The sequence below is a fragment of the Bos mutus genome, chromosome 8 (assembly GCF_027580195.1).
Source record: "Bos mutus isolate GX-2022 chromosome 8, NWIPB_WYAK_1.1, whole genome shotgun sequence".
NCBI lineage: Eukaryota > Metazoa > Chordata > Mammalia > Artiodactyla > Bovidae > Bos > Bos mutus.
This window is the reverse complement of record NC_091624.1, coordinates 25647167-25663774: the sequence shown is the minus strand read 5'-3', so window position 1 is coordinate 25663774 and position 16608 is coordinate 25647167. Positions and strand designations below refer to the sequence as shown.

At 38.8% G+C, this 16608-nt stretch overlaps 1 pseudogene; it reads left to right on the top strand.

Moving 5' to 3' along the window:
- Window positions 1–14786: 14786 nt before the first annotated feature.
- Window positions 14787–15099, top strand: LOC138988956 (histone H4-like; annotated as a pseudogene).
- Window positions 15100–16608: the final 1509 nt, after the last annotated feature.

Genomic DNA, 16608 nt, shown 5'->3' with positions numbered 1-16608 from the left:
GAGTATTACGGTCCTTCTGTACATTGCATGGATTCCTTACACTAAGTCAGAGTGGGCGGCTTAGTGCATTTTCGGAGAGAACACGTTAAGTTTGGGTACTATGTGCTCACGTATTCAATTACATCTGACTCTGTGACCTCGTGAACTGTAGCCTGCCAGGCTCCACTGTCCATGGGATTTCTCAGGCAAGAGTACCTGATCAAGCTGCCATTTCCTCCTCCAGGAGATTTTCCCAACCTAGGAATCAAACCTGTGTGTACTGCATCTTCTGCATTGGCAGGTGGGTTCTTTAGCACTGAGTCACCTGGGAAGCCCTAAGTAGGTCTAAGAGATGGAGACTATTTAACCGGAAGTTAGGTTTTACTGGGAAAAGCACATTCAAGTCATTGGGATTGAATAGCCAGCTGTTCTGAGCTGGTTTACCCTGGTCATAGTCAGGAAAAAGAAAAAAAGGGTCTCATCACCCACAGAGCACACCGAGGCTGCCTCTAATCACAAGTCTGCCGACTCCTGCCTTCTTCTTCCGTGTGACCTTTGCAAGGACCTGATCACCCCCTACACTACCCCTTTTTTTTAAAGAAAAAGACTTTCAATTTTGGAATAATTTTAGATTACAGAGAAGTTGCAAAAAAGCTACAGAGAGTGGCCAGTACCCTTCTCCCAACTTCCCCAGCATTAACATCTTATATAGCCATGAAGCATTCATCAAAATAGAAGGATTACCACTGCTGCAATATTGGTGCAATGTTGTTAGCTAAACTGAAGGTTTTATCCTACTTTACTAGCTTTCCTGTTTCAGGATTCATACCAAGGTTCAAGGCTGTGGTCGGTGCCCTTTTGGGTTTAAACTCCCCTAAGACAATATCACATTCAGACTTAGGTGTTTAATGAAAAGGCTGGACTTTCTCCTTTTGAAGATTCCTTTAAGATATGATTTTCCTTCATTCTGTAATGTAAGAACCAACGAGAGAAAGAGATAAAAAACTCCTCTACCTTCAAGTGCTTTTAAATAACAAAAATTTTTGGACAGACACCATATTGACAGAAAGAAACCCTTAGTAATTTTTCTTAGAAATTCAAAACTCTCATAATTATTGATAGAAAATTCTTCCTAAATTCCAAATTAAATTCTTTCTGTGGGAATCTAATTCAGCAGAAACAACAAAGAGTTTATCATTGTCATCATTAAAAGTAGAATCAATGGTTGTTTGGTTTAACTCATCATGAGAATCAGGGTCCTGGTGGGAAGTTTGGGGGCCATCAGAGAAAAAGTAAGTCAAGAACCACAGAACAGTTTCCTTGCTGTGGCAGGAGAGACGGAAGAGCTCCCTCTGACAGGGCTGCTGGCTTTGCCAGGACACCCCTTCTTTTCACCAACTGAGTGTGGGGTAAGACCCCAGAGGCTGGTGTGCCCCCAGCCACCCTGGCTTCACTGAGTCTCTTGTCATAGCTGTCAGCATTTCTACCTTACAACAGTCTCGGCTGAGTGAATATTTGCATCAGGGTTTATTTAGTTTCCGATGACTAGAAATCAAAGTCAGGAGCAAAACACCTAAAACCTTGCCAAAACCCCCCCGAAAACCTGTCAGAAAAAGTGGCAGTTACACCACAGGGAGCATATCAGCTTCCTCCTGCCAGCTGAGGCTTCACACTGAACATGTGCTTTTGTATTTAAGATTGTTTCCATTTTTTTTTGGTTTGAAGAAACCACATGCTCTTGTGTTTCCAGAAAACACCATTCTGTTGATGACCTTGGGGAGAGACAGTTGAATTCACTTGTATTCCATCAAGATGTTGGTTCTGCTTCCAGGAAAATCGCCAGTGTGCCAGGTCAAGACAGGGAAAGGCAGCTCCATTTCTGCCTCCAAATGATTCTCCCAGGGCCAGGCTTAGCTGTGCTGGAGACACCCCTTCCCTGGGGGAACTCAGAGAGCCCAGCCCACCAGGAGCAGGCTTGTCTTAGGAGATTTGTGCTTCTGCTTAGTATGTGATCACCTCTGAACTCCGTCCAGTGGCAGGAACTCTGCACCTGAGCATGTGTGCCCACAGTGGTGCCCGTTAGAAACTTGACTCTGCTCTGGGGCCTGTTTGATACATCCATAAAGGCCGCCATTTTGTTCCTAGGTTCCTGCATGTAGGATCAGAGCAGTCCCAGAGTCTCTTCCATCTTTAGAGAACCCAATTTGTATAAAGTTCTTTCTCACACTGTTCAATACTTTTTCTTCCTAACACCTCTTGGTGATAAGGATGCCTTCAGGAACTAAGACTTAATCTTTTATTGTCACGAAAGTCTAGTTTGGAGATGTCATCAGTGGAGCCAAGTGCATAGACTCTGGGCTTCTCTGGCTTGGACTTCTAGTACTGTGCTGAATAGAAGTGGTAAGAGTGTCTTCCTGGTATGAGGGGGAAAATATTCAGTTTTTTTAACTGCTGATTATTATGTTGGCCATGGGCTTTTCATACAAGGTCTTTGTTGAGATCATTTCCTTCTGTTCGTAGTGTGCCAAGAGTTTTTATCATGAGAGGATGCTTAATCTTGTCAATTACTTTTTCTTCATTTGTTAAGATGATCATGTGAATTTTTTATTCTTCATTTTGTTAATGTAATGTATCACATCTATTGATTTGCCTATATTGAACCATTCTTGCGTCTCAGAGATAAATCCCACTTGATCATGGTGTATATCCTTCTTATGTGCTGTTGAATTCAGTCTGTTAGTATTTTATTGAGGATTTTTCCATCTATAGTCATCAGGGATATTGGTCTATAGTTTTGTTTTCTTGTGGTATGTTTTCCTAGTTTTAATAACAGGTAATACTGGCTTCATAAAATGAATTATAAAGTGTTTCATCCTCTTCGGGTTTTTGGAAGAGTTTAAGAAAGAACAGCATTAAATTTTTGAAAGTTTGGTAAAATTCACCAGTGAAGGCATCTGGCCTTGGGCTTTTCTTTACTGGGAGGTTTTTAATTACTGATTCAATCTCTTTACTCATTATTTGTAGGTACCATAACTTCTTTATCCATTCATCTGTCATTGGGCATCTAGGTTGCTTCCATGTCCTGGCAATAGTGATGCAACAAACATTGGAGTACCTGTGTCTTTTTGAGTTATGGCTTTCTCAGGGTATATGCCCAGTAGTTGGATAATTTGGTCATATGGCAGTTTTATTACTAGTCTTTTAAAGAATCTCCATACTGTTCACAATGGAAGCAAGGTCCAATGCTGTAAAGAGCAAATGGCATAGGAACCTGGAAAAACAAGACCAGGAGCTGACTGTGGCTCAGATCATGAACTCCTTATTGCCAAATTCAGACTTAAATTGAAGAAAGTAGGGAAAACCACTAGACCATTCAGGTATGACCTAAATCAAATCCCTTATGATTATACAGTGGAAGTGACAAATAGATTTAAGGGACTAGGTCTGATAGACAGAGTGCCTGATGAACTATGGATGGAGGTTCATGACATTGTACAGGAGACAAGGAGCAAGAGCATCCCCAAGAAAAAGGAATATAATAAAGCAAAATGGCTGTCTGAAGAGGCCTTACAAATGGCTGTGAAAAGAAGAGAAGTGAAAAGCAAAGGAGAAAAGGAAAGATATACCCATTTGAATGCAGAGTTCCAAAGAATATCAAGGAGAGATAAGAAAACCTTTCTCAGCGATCAGTGCAAAGAAATAGAGGAAAACAACAGAATGGGAAAGACTAGAGATCTCTTCAAGAAAATTAGAGATACCAAGGGAACATTTCATGAAAAGATAGGCTCAATAAAGGACAGAAATGGCATGGACCTAACAGAAGCAGAAAATATTAAGAAGAGGTGGCAAGAATACATAGAAGAACTATACAAAAAAGATCTTCACGACCAAGATAATCACGATGGTGTGATCACTCACCTAGAACCAGACATCCTGCAATGGAAAGTCAAGTAGGCCTTAGGAAGCATCACTACGAACAAAGCTAGTGGAGGTGATGGAATTCCAGTTGAGCTATTTCAAATCCTAAAAGATGATACTGTGAAAGTGTTGCACTCAATATGCCAGAAAATTTGGAAAACTCAGCAGTATCCACAGGACAGGAAAAGGTCAGTTTTCATTAAAATCCCTAAGAAAGTCAATGCCAAAGAATGCTCAAACTACCACAGAATTGCATTCATCTCAATGCTAGCAAAGTAATGCTCAAAATTCTCCAAGCCAGGTTTCAACAATACATGAACCGTGCATTTCCAGATTTTCAAGCTGGTTTTAGAAAAGGCAGAGGAACCAGAGATCAAATTACCAACATCTGCTGGATCATCAAAAAAGCAAGAGAGTTCCAGAAAAACACCTATTTCTGCTTTATTGACTATGCCAAAGCCTTTGATTTTGGGATCCACAGTTTATTGTGGATCACAATAAACTGTGGAAAATTCTGAAAGAGATGGGAATACCAGACCACCTGACTTGCCTCCTGAGAAATCTGTATGAAGGTCAAGAAGTAAGAGTTAGAACTGGATATGGAACAACAGACTGGTTACAAATAGGAAAAGGAGTATGTCAAGGCTGTATATTGTCACCCTGCTTATTTAACTTATATGCAGAGTACATCATGAGAAACGCTAGGCTGGATGAAGCTCAAGGTGAAATCAAGGTTGCCAGGAGAAATATCAATAACTTCAGGTATGCAGATGACACCACCCTATGGCAGAAAGTGAAGAAGAACTAATGAGCCTCTTGATGAAAGTGAAAGAGGAGAGTGAAAAAGTTGGTTTAAAGCTCAACCATTCAGAAAACAAAGATCATGGCATCCGGTCCCATCACTTCATGGCAAATAGATGGGGAAACAGTGGAAACAGTGACAGACTTTACTTTGGGGGGCTCCAAAATCACTGCAAATGGTGACTGCAGCTATGAAATTTAAAGACACTTGCTCCTTGGAAGAAAAGCTACGACCAACCTAGACAGCATATTAAAAAGCAGAGACATTACTTTGCCAACAAAGGTCTGTCTAGTTAAGGCTATGGTTTTTCCAGTAGTCATGTATGGATGTGAGAGTTGGACTATAAAGAAAGCTGAGCACCAAAGAATTGATGCTTTTGAACTGTGGTGTTGGAGAAGACTCTTGAGAGTCTCTTGGACTGCAAGGATATCCAAGTAGTCCATCCTAAAGGAAATCAGTCCTGAATATTCATTGAATGGACTGATGTTGAAGCTGAAACTCCAATACTTTGGCCACTTGATGCGAAGAGCTGACTCATTTAAAAAGACCCCGATGCTGGGAAAGATTGAAGGCGGGGAAGAAGGGGACAATAGAGGATGAGATGGTTGAATGGCATCACCGACTCAATGGACATGAGTTTGAGTAAACTCTGGGAGTTGGTGATAGATAGGGAGGCCTGGCAGGCTGAAGTCCATGGGGTCGCAAATAGTCGGACATGACTGAGCAACTGGACTGAACTGACTGATACTGTTCACAACAGTGGCTGTATCAATTTACGTTCCCACCAATAGTGCAGTAGGGTTCCCTTTTCTCCAAATTCTCTCTGACATTTATTATTCATGAACATTTTGACGATGGCCATTCTGACTAGTATAAAATGAAATGATACCTGATTGTAGTTTTGGTTTGCATTTCTCTAATAATGAGCAACATTGAGCATCTTTTCATGTGTTTATTGGCCATCTCTAAATAAATGTTTAAAAAGCTCTAGGCTTCTTAATAATATATTCTTTACACATATTATCTATATATTTTTCTTTACCATAGCCTGTGAATTAGAGATTATTATTATTTCTGTTTTATAGATGGAGATGCTGAGGAAGAGGAGGTGAAGTAATGTGCCATGGTCACATAGGCAGGAAGTTTTAGAACCAAAATTTGAACCCAGATCTCTCTGTTTCTGGACCCCTGTTCCTAATTTCATCTTTAATGTTCCAGGGACCAGAGAGTATACATTCCAACCCAGAGAATAGTTTTCTGGAGTAAGGGTACAATTATTTCAGAACCTCTGTAATGCATTTTCACAGTTCAAAACACAGACTAATGACATTGTATTAGTCCACCAAATTATAAGGATGTTTTGGGGATCCCAGCAAAATGAGAAAAGACAAGTGTCACCAATGGTGACTCCTTGAGTCCTTCATGTGATCATTCATGCAGGCTGCCACTCAACTTGGGAGAAACACACAGGTCCAGAGCACAGCAGCCACCAGGGATTGTGATCTTCCTTCATCTGATGTAGGAACCAGAAATGGCCCCTGAGGTCCAGGGTGCATGTTGGGATAGTAAAAGAAGAGCTGAGGGGAGAGAGGTTATTATCATTCTTCTTATGGGTTCAAAGAAACTCCCAAATTAGAATGACAGTCATATTTACATGTCACATTACTGCCATTTTCACATAGCTAATTCAGAGATGTGCCTGGGGAATAAATTTTCTAGATTTGTCAAGATTTGGGAGCATTATTGAAAGCAGGCTATTTCTGTGTGAAATTCAGCAACTTTGGCCTTAGAAAGGTCCTGAGTACTGCTGACAAAGGAATGCTATTATTAATGTGTAGCTGATTAGACTGCTACTGATTGGATTCATGCATTTAGCCAGCAAGACAAATTAGCGTGACATTCAATATCTTTACAATTTACTATCTAACTTTCCTAGTTCAATTCTTAATTAATTATTATTCTTAATTAATTCTTAATTAATAAATTAATAAATAATTTCTTATTTATTTCTTATTTATTTATCTATCCATTGCCCCTTCTCTTCCTCTTTCTTTCTTTTAAAATTGAAGTTTGTTTTACCCTTTTATTTACCTATTTAAATTTGAGATATAATTGAAACAATATTCTTACTTTTCAAGAAAAATGACCCAAGCCAGATAGTTGAGCTTTATATGATCTTGTCTTTCTAGTGGAAATAAGTACCTTGTAAGTACAAATCATGAGAAGTTGTCTTACATGACTCTGCCCACTCTTCTTATTGGACATGTGTGTATGTATATACATCACATCTAATGTGCACCAGGCAGTTCTAAGTCCTGAGACACAAGACGGGCAAGGTCTCTGTCTCCAGAAGCTGACAGTCCAGGAGAAGATAAGTGATCAATAAGCTAACTGATACATAAGCAGTTATATCCCAGGTAAAATTAGTGCTATGAAGAATTATAAAAAATGGGAAGGAATAAATGCTGTGTTAGTGAAGATATCTCTGAAGCAAAGACATCTGGGGTATGAATAAATGAAGGGGCTCATGAGTTAATACTCTATGGGAAGATGTAGAGCAAGAGTGTTCTAAAGAGAAGACAAGGGAAGTGCAAAGGACCTGGACTGTTCAAGCCAGGGTGTTTGGGACGAAGTGAGCATTAGGGTGCGTGATAGCTGAATTGTGGACAAGACAGAGGCCACATCAGGTCCATCTTGTAAATCATAGAAATTGCTTTGATTTTGTGAAAAGACAAAAGAGGCCATAGGAAAATTTTGATGACAAGAGGGACTTTGTTGGGTTATTTTTAAATTACTGGACATAGGAAACTATTGCATTGCAAAACTTTAATTTCACTGAGTTGACCCTCATCTATTTGTAAAATTAAGGCATCATTCACATATGATAAATATACAAATCTCATAGGCATGTTTTGATTAGTTTTGACAAGTGTGTGTAAATGTACACACTTAAGTAACCACCACCACAAGGACGACATAGCGAACTTCCCATTCTCAAGAAGTTTCCCCATTGCAGCAAGTCTCTGTTCCCCTAGAGTCAAAAATTCTCATTTCTGTCACCTTAGTTTTCCCAGTTCTTGAACTTTATTTAAAAGAAATCATATGCTTAATGTATTCTTGTGTGTCTGGCTTCATTTCCTCATTGTCATTTTCTGAAGATAAATCCATATTATTTGTTCATTTATTTTTATTGGGTATATATTTATTTGTCCATTGTCCTATTAGTGAATATTTGAGCTGATTCCAGTTTTTGGTTGTTCTACATAAAGCTGTTATGAAAATTCTTGTATGAGTCTCTTTTTTGTGGATTTATGTTTTTATTCTTCTTGAGAAAATTCAGAGAATCAAGAATGGGATTGGTGAATCATGGATTTTGTTTAGTTAAGGGAAGCTGCCAAATACTTCCAGAGTGATTGTACCATTTTATGTAAAAGATTTGTGCAAAGAATTCCAGTTGCTTTGCATCTTTGCCAATGCTTAATGTCACGTGACTATCCTTGAACTATTCTTGTAGGGGTATAGTGATATCTCACTGTGATTTTAGTTACTCTGACAACCAATGGTTGTTAAACATATTTTATATGCATAACGGCACTTCTGTTATTATTTTCAAAATTAATGTACACATACATAATTGATTTATAATTTTATGTTAGTTTAAGGTATACAATGCATGCTAAGTTGCTTCAGTCATGTCTGATTCTGCAACCCCATGGACTGCAGCCTGCCAGATTCCTCTGTCTATGGAATTCTCCATGCAACAATACTGGGTTGGGTTGCCATACCCTCATCCAGGGAATCTCTAAGGTATACAATAGAGCGATTCAATATTTTTATAGATTAAAGTTTATTTAAAGTTATAAAATGTTGGCTACATTCCTGTGATGTACATTGCATCCTTCTATCTTGTGTCTTATATTTATCTAGTTTGTACCTCTTAATCTACTGTCTGTGTCTTGTCCCTTCCCCCACTCCCCCATCCCTCTTCCTGCTGGTAACCACAAATTTTATCTATATTTGAAAGCCTCTTTCTGTTTTATTATTTAAATTCATTTGTTTTATTTTTTAGATTCCACATATGAGTGAAAACATGTATTTTTCTTTCTCTGTCTGACATTTCACTAAGCCTAATACTCTCCAGATCCATCCATATTGTTGAAAATGGCAAAATTTAATTTTTTTTTATGGTGGAATAATATTCCATTGTGTATATACATATATATATATATATGCCAAATCTTCTTTATCCATTTGTCTGTTGATAAACATTAAGGTTGCTTCCATATCTTGGAAATTGTAAATAATGCTGCTAGGAACATTGAGGGGTGAATATATCTTTTCTAATTAGTGTTTTCATTTTTTTCAGATACATACTCTGGAGTAGAATTGCTCGATCATATGATAGTTTGATCTTTGGGTTTTTGAGAAACTTGCATACTGTTTTTCACAATGGATGCACCAATTTACATTCTCACCAATAGTGAATGAGTGTTCCTTATTCTCCAAATCCTTTACAACATTTGTTATTTGTGTTCTTTTTGATAACAGCCATTCTGACAAGTGTGAGGTGATATCTCATTGTGGCTTCAATTTGCATTGCTGTAATGATTAACAGTATTGAGCATCTCTTTCTGTGCCTGTTGGCCATCTGAATATTCTCTTTGGGAAAATGTCTATGTATTTTTTCAGTCTATTTTTAATCAGGTTGTTTGCTTATTTTTTTGTTTGTTTGTTTGTTTTGTTTTGGATATTAACCCCCCCCCTATCAATACTAAAAAGCCTCTTGATGAAAGTGAAAGTGGAGAGTGAAAAAGTTGGCTTAAAGCTCAACATTCAGAAAATGAAGATCATGGCATCCGGTCCCATCACTTCATGGGAAATAGATGGGGAAACAGTGGAAACAGGGTCAGACTTTATTTTTCGGGGCTCCAAAATCACTGCAGATGGTGACTGCAGCCATGAAATTAAAAGATGCTTACTCCTTGGAAGGAAAGTTATGACCAACCTAGACAGCATATTCAAAAGCAGAGACATTACTTTGCCAACAAAGTTTCGTCTAGTCAAGGCTATGGTTTTTCCTGTGGTCATGTATGGTTGTGAGAGTTGGACTGTGAAGAAAGCTGAGCGCCAAAGAATTGATGCTTTTGAACTGTGGTGTTGAAGACTCTTGAGAGTCCCTTGGACTGCAAGGAGATCCAACCAGTCCATTCTGAAGGAGACCAGCCCTGGAATTTCTTTGGAAGGAATGATGCTAAAGCTGAAACTCCAGTACTTTGGCCACCTCATGTGAAGAGTTGACTCATTGGAAAAGACTCTGATGCTGGGAGGGATTGGGGGCAGGAGGAGAAGGGGCCGACAGAGGATGAGATGGCTGGATGGTGTCACTGACTCGATGGATGTGAGTCTGAGTGAACTCCGGGAGTTGGTGATGGACAGGGAGGCCTGGTGTGCTGCGATTCATGGGGTCGCAAAGAGTCGGACACGACTGAGCGACTGATCTGATCTGATCTGATCAATGCTATCAATGATATCATTTGCAAATCTTTTCTTCCATTCAGTAGGCTGTCTTTTCATTTTGTCAATGATTTCCTTTGTTGTGCAAAAGCTTTTAGGTCCCATTTGGTAAATTTTGCTTTTGATTCCTTTGCCTAAGGAGACAGATGTTTAAAAAAAACATTGCTACAAGTTATGTCAAATAGTGTTCTGCCCAAGTTTTTCTCCAGTAGTTTTATGGTTTCTAGTCTTTCATCCATTTTGAGTTTATTTTTGTATATGGTGTTGGATATGGGGCATCAAATGCCGACTGTCACTGGAGAAGCCCAGTTGTCTATGAAGCCTCGATTGAGATGGTGTCTCCTCTTTTCTTTGAACAGGGAAAGTAAGCAGGAAGCCCAATTGTGGAGAGCTCAGCTATTTTTATTCTTGGTTTTCTGTTGCCTTCCTTCTACAAGTATATTAGAGAACCATTGGAGACAGAAAACTATGAAATGTTGCTTTTTAGAAATGACTATGAAAGCTTTTATCATTGCTATACCCTTAAGAGCCTCAGCTCTACGCTTTTTGAAATTTTAGGGAGAGTGAGCCTATAATTTCAAGATACCTTAAGTAGAAAGAATTGAACCACGTCTTCCAAGTGCCATTCTTCATAAATCTATTTAGAATCAAGCTTAAAAATCACCACCAGCAAATCATTTTTGTAGCCTATATGGCAACTGAACATTCTTCTATTTAATTTTTAAGCGCTGCTTTATTAAAAGACATAGGTTGCAAAAAATAATAAGCTATTTGTATTGTAAGTGGAAAAGAATGAGAATCATAGAGTAGATCTGCAGCAATCTCTTCTGAGGATGGCAAGAAAAATAGACATTTCAACTGTGCCTTTAGATTCACAGTCAGGTTGATGGAAACAAATAGCCCCAGGTCATTCACCTTAAAACCTAAGTAAAGAAACAAACAGTTGGCCAACCAGAAGTGTAACTGGTATAGAATTTAAAGGCTCAAGAGACAGTTTTCTATGACAGTTAACCTGGGGTATCCTCGGATTACATAAAAGATCTTCATGACCCAGGTAACCACAATGGTGTGATCACTCACCCAGAGCCAGACATCCTGGAATGTGAAGTCAAGTGGGCCTCAGGAAGCATCACTATGAACAAAGCTAGTGGAGGTGATGGAATTCCAGTTGAGCTATTTCAAATCCTGAAAGATGATGCTGTGAAAGTGCTGCACTCAATATGCCAGCACATTTGGAAAACTCAGCAGTGGCCTCAGGACTGGAAAAGGTTAGTTTTCATTCCAACCCCAAAGAAAGGCAATGCCAAAGAATGTTCTAATTACTGCACAATTGCATTCGTCACACATGCTAGCAAAGTAATGCTCAAAATTCTCCAATCCAGGCTTCAACAGTATGTGAACCATGAACTTCCAGATGTTCAAGATGGATTTAGAAAAGGGAGAGGAACCAGAGATCAATTGACAGCATCCATTGGATCATCAAAAAAACAAGAGAATAACAGGAAAATATCTACTTCTGCTTTATTGATTATGCCAAAGCCTTTGACTGTGTGGATCACAACAAACTGTGGAAAATTCTTAAAAAGATGGGAATACCAGACCATCTTACCTGCCTCCTGAGAAAGCGGTATGAAGGTCAAGAAGTAACAGTTAGGACAGGACATAGAACAACAGATTGGTTCCAAATTGGGAAAGTAGTACGTCAAGTCTGTATATTGTCACCCTGCTTATTTAACTTATATGCAGAGTACATCATGTGAAATGTCAGGCTGGATGAAGCACAAGCTGGAATCAAGATTGGCAGGAGAAATATCAATAACCTCAGATATGCAGATGACACAGCCCTTATGGCAGAAAGCAAAGAAGAACTAAAGAGCCTCTTGATGAAAGTGAAAGAGGAGAGTGAAAAAGTTGGCTTAAAGCTCAACATTCAAAAAGCAAAGATCATGGCATCCAGTTCCATCATTTCATGGCAAATAGATGGGGAAACAATGGAAACAGTGAGAGACTTTATTTTTGGGGGCTCCAAAATCACTGCAGATGGTGACTACAGCCATGAAATTAAAAGACACTTGCTCCTTGGAAGACACGTTATGACCAACCTAGACAGCATATTAAAAAGCAGAGATATTATTTTGCCAACAAAGGTTCATCTAGTCAGAGCTATGGTTTTTCCAGTAGTCATGTATAGATGTGAGAGTTGAACTATGAAGAAAGCTGAGTGCCAAAAAACTGATGGTTTTGAACTGTGACATTGGAGAAGACTCTTGAGAGTCCCTTGGACTGGAAGAAGATCAAATCAGTCAACCCTAAAGGAAATCAGTCCTGAATATTAATTGAAAGGACTGATGCTGAGGCTGAAACTCCAATTTACTTTGACTACCTGATGCAAAGAACTGCTGCTGTTGCTGCTAAGTTGCTTCAGTTGTGTCCAACTCTGTGCAACCCCATAGACAACAGCCCATCAGGCTCCTCCATCCCTGGGATTCTCCAGGCAAGAACACTGGAGTGGGTTGCCATTTCCTTCTCCAATGCAAGGAAGTGAAAATGAAAGTGAAGTCGCTCAGTCGTGTCCGACTCTTCATGACCCCATGGACTGTAGCCTACCAGGCTCCTCCATCCATGGGATTTTCCAGGCAAGAGTACTGGAGTGGGTTGCCATTTCCCTCTCTGCAAAGAACTGACTCGTTGGAAAAGACCCTAATGCTGAGAAAGATTGAAGGCAGGAGGAGAAGGGGATGACAGAGGATGAGATGGTTAGATGACATCACCAACTCAATGGACATGAATTTGAGCAAGCTCCAGGAGTTGGTAATGGACAGGGAAGCCTGGTGTGCTGCAGTCCGTGGGGTGGCAAAGAGTCAGACACAGCTGAGTGACTGAACTGAACTCAACTGAGGGATGACATTGAGCTTCCCAGGTGGCGCTAGTAGTAATGAACCCACCTTCCAATGCAGGAGACATAAGAGATGCAGGTTCAACCCCTGGGTTTTGAAGATGACCTGGAAGAGGGCATGACAACCCACTCCAGTGGATTGTTTCTAGAAAATTCCATGGACAGAGGAGACTGGTGTGCTCCAGTCCATAGTGTGCAAAGAGTCAGACATGACTGAAGTGACTAAGGACAGCACAGTGCAGAGATTACATTAAATCTGTAGATTGCCTTAGGTAGTATGGTCATCTTAACAATATTAATTCTTCCAATCCATGAACACAGTATACTTTTCCAGCAGTTTGTGTCATCTTCGATTTGTTATATCAGTGTCTCATAGTTTTCCAAGTACTGGTACTTTACTTCCATAAGTAGGTTTATTTCTAGATATTTTATTCTTTTTGATGGTATGGTAAATTGGATTGTTTCCTTAATTTCTCTTTCTGATAGTTCACTATTAGTATATAGAAATGCAATAGATTTCTGTACATTAGGTTTGTATCTTGCAATTTTATCAAACTCATTGGTGAGCTCTGTTTTCTGGTGTCATCTTTAGAATTTTCTATGTATAGGTTCAAACAGTGATAGTTTTACTTCTTCCTTTCCAATTTAGATTCCTTTTATTTCTTTTCCTTTTCTAATTGCTATGGCTAGGACTTCCAATTCTATTTTGCATGAAAGTGATTAAAGTGAACATCCTTGTCTTTTCCTCATCTTAGAGCAAATGCTTTCAGTTTTTCACTGTTGAGTATGATATTACCTATGGGTTTGTCATATATGACCTTTGTTATGGTGAGGTATGTTCTCTCTATACTTGCTTTCTGGAGTTTTTAAAAATCATAAATGAATGTTGAATTTTGTCAAAAACTTTTTTCTGCATCTATGGAGATGTTCATATGATTTTAAAACTCAATTTGTTAATGTGATATATCACATTGATTGATTTGTAGATATTGAAAAATCCTCATATTCCTGGAATAAATTCCCACTGATCATGATGTATGATGCTTTTACTGTATTGTTGCATTTGGTTTGATAGTATTTTGTTCAAGAATTTTGCCCTTATGTTCATGCATAAATCAATGAAATAAAGACTAAGGGAAAAAAATTGCAAGTTCAATGAGACTAAGAGCTGCTTATTTGAAAGGATCAACAAAATTGATAAACTTTTTTTTCATTAAGAAAAAAAAGGAGAGGGCCCAAATTAATAATATCAGAAATGAAAAAAGGAAGTTACAACTGACATTGTAGAAGTACAAAAGATCATAAGAAACTGCTGTCAACAACTACATGCCAATAAAGTGGACAGCCTAGAAGAAGTGGACAAATTATTAGAAATGTACAATCCCCCATGACTGAACCCGGAAGAAATAGAAAATACAGGTCAATAACCAGTAAAGAAATTTAATCAGTAATAATAATAAACCCAACACACAAAAGTCCAGAATCATACGGCTTCACAGGTAAATTCTACCAAACACAGATGTTAGAGAAGAGTTAAAATCTGTCCTTCTCAAACTTATTCCAAACAAAAAATTCCAGAAGAAATGCTCCTAAACTCGTTCTATGAGTCCAACACCCTATGTCTGTTGACAGAAACATTGTCTTTAGAGTTGCTGTTGGTTTACTTTTCGTGAAACCATGTCTGGACGCGGCAAAGGCGGCAAAGGTCTGGGGAAAGGCGGCGCTAAGCGCCACCGTAAGGTTCTGCGCGACAACATCCAGGGCATCACTAAACCTGCTATCCGCCGCCTGGCCTGGCCGTGGTGGTGTGAAGCGCATCTCTGGGCTCATCTACGAAGAGACCCGCGGGGTCCTGAAAGTGTTTCTGGAGAACGTGATCCGGGACGCGGTCACCTACACCGAGCATGCCAAGTGGAAGACAGTCACCGCTATGGACGTGGTCTACGCTCTCAAGCGCCAGGGCCGTACTCTCTACGGCTTTGGCGGTTAAGCTTTCCAGTTTGCTCTCAGGAGCTTGATTTCAACCAAAGGCCCTTTTCAGGGCCAAAAAAAAAAAAAAAAAAACATTGTCTTTAGCATTTAAAGTGATCTTGGAAAATTATATACTTATTACCATTTTGTTAGTTATTTTCTGATTTTTTAAAATAGTTCTTCTATGTTCTTTTGTTCTTTTTAGTTTCTTTCCTTGTGATTTGATGATTTTCTTTAGTGGTATGCTTGTGTTCCTTTCTCTTTGGTTTTTATGTATATATTTGAAGTTTTGATTTGTGATTACCATGGAGTTCGTATTTGTTGACCTATAGCTATATCTACTTGTTTTTTATACTGCTAGTCATTTAAGTTCAAACATATTTTAAAAGTTCTGCATTTTTTACTCCCCTCCTCCATGTTTTGTGTTTTTGATATTATATTGTATATCTTTATCTTCCCTGGTGGCTCAGACAGTAAAGCGTCTGCCTGCAATGCAGGAGACCTGAGTTCCATCCCTGGATCAGGAAGATCCCCTGAAGAAGGAAATGGCAACCCACTCCAGTATTCATGCCTGGAAATTCCCATGGATGGAGGAGCCTGTGTAGGCTACAGTCCATGAGGTTACAGAATAAGACATGACTGAGCGACTTCTGTCTCTCTTATGTCCATCCCTTAATGTTTATTGTAGTTATAGTTAATTTTACAATTTTTATCTTTTAGTCTTTATAGTTGTTTGTTTAATTGGTTGATACACAACCTTTATTATATATTTACATTTTACTAGTGGGCTTTTTCTTTCCTATAAATTCTTTATTTTATGTCATAGCCTTTTCTTTTCCACTTAGAAAAGGCCCTTTAACACTTCTTATATGGTTGTTTTAGTATTAATGAACTCTTGGTTTTTTCTTGTCCTAGAAATTCTTTATCTATCCTTCACTTCTGAATGATAATCTTGCTGAATAGATTAACCTAGATTGTAGGTTTTTCCCCCTTTAGCACTTTGAATATATCATGCCACTCCCTTCTGGCCTGTAAAGTTTCTGCAGTGAAATCAGCTTACAACCTTATAAGGGTTACCTTGTATGTGGCTCTTTGTTTTTCTCTTGCTGTCTTAAAACTCATCTCTTTAACTTTTACCGTTTTAAATATGTCTTGGTGTGTATCTCTTTGGGTTCATCTTGTTTGGGATTCTCTGTGATTCCTACTTGAAGATCTGCTCCTATAACCTCGTGTGTGGGGTCGCTGTCATTGGAACTCCCTTCTACTTTCACTGGCTCATACAAAAGTAGCAGAGGCTAGTGAACAGTACCTTCTTAGGGATGGAAACGTGATGACTGCTTAATGTGATAGTAGCAGCGCATTTCTACAGCATGGTTATAACTTCTTGCATTACAAAAATGTAAGTAAATCAAAGTACATACTTACATAGACATAATTCCTCTTTTATTTCTTCAAAATACTTAAGAAAACAAATGAGTAGGAACACTTATTTCATACTCCCCAAAATTTTAAATCACATTTTAATTTA